Here is an 897-nt window from a genome sequence, read left to right on the forward strand (position 1 = left end):
ATTTACACCTTTCACAGGACCGTCCACTTGGGTACCTTCAACTGATCTGTTACCACAAGAAGTTAAAAATATAACTGATCAGGATAAAAATGTTCTTAAAAGTCACTATGTACAAAATCAAGAAAAACATCTTACAGGTTGAAGCCCTTTGGGACTTCCAAAACATGAAACACATTGTAATAAAGTCAGCTGACAAGGGCTCGGCCATTGTGATGAGTTGTGAGCAGTATAAATTTAATGACACGAAATATTACAAGAAATTAAATAAACCAATATATAGAGACACTATTCCCATGGTTGCAGACTTTAAAAATAAACTAAAAAACAAAAATATATCAATGAAAAACAAAGACAGTATCTAATTGGACATGCAGAACCCGGAGAACAAAGATTTTATGTACTGCCTAAAATTCATAAGGATGCAACAAAGTGGATGGGTCCCTTTAAAATCCGCCAATAGTTTCAGACTGTGAAAACGAAACTGTATCTCGATTTCTTTTTAAATCCCTTGCCTATCAGACAGCCTGCCTATGTTAGGGACACATCATTTTGTTGAAGTAGTTAATTTAGTACTCCCACCAAAATTCTAGTTTTTCTCTGTGGATGTAGAGAATCTTTACACAAACATCCCTATTTCAGCTGGATGGGTTGTGTTAAACCAGGGCCGGTCTCCTGCACCCTTCAGGTGTCTACTTCAACACACCTGAGTCGAACAATGAGGTCGTTATCAGGACTCTGGAGAACCTGACTGCACTGAGGAGGAGATTCAGCTGTTGGATCCAGGTGCGTTGGACCAGGGAGACACCGGACCTCCAGGACCAGGACTGCACAGCTCCAGGATGAATCTAAACGCTGATCGACCATCAGATGGATCTGATCTGTGATCAATCCTCCTCT

The sequence above is a fragment of the Poecilia formosa genome, unplaced genomic scaffold (genome assembly GCF_000485575.1).
Source record: "Poecilia formosa unplaced genomic scaffold, Poecilia_formosa-5.1.2 Scaffold376, whole genome shotgun sequence".
Taxonomy (NCBI): domain Eukaryota; kingdom Metazoa; phylum Chordata; class Actinopteri; order Cyprinodontiformes; family Poeciliidae; genus Poecilia; species Poecilia formosa.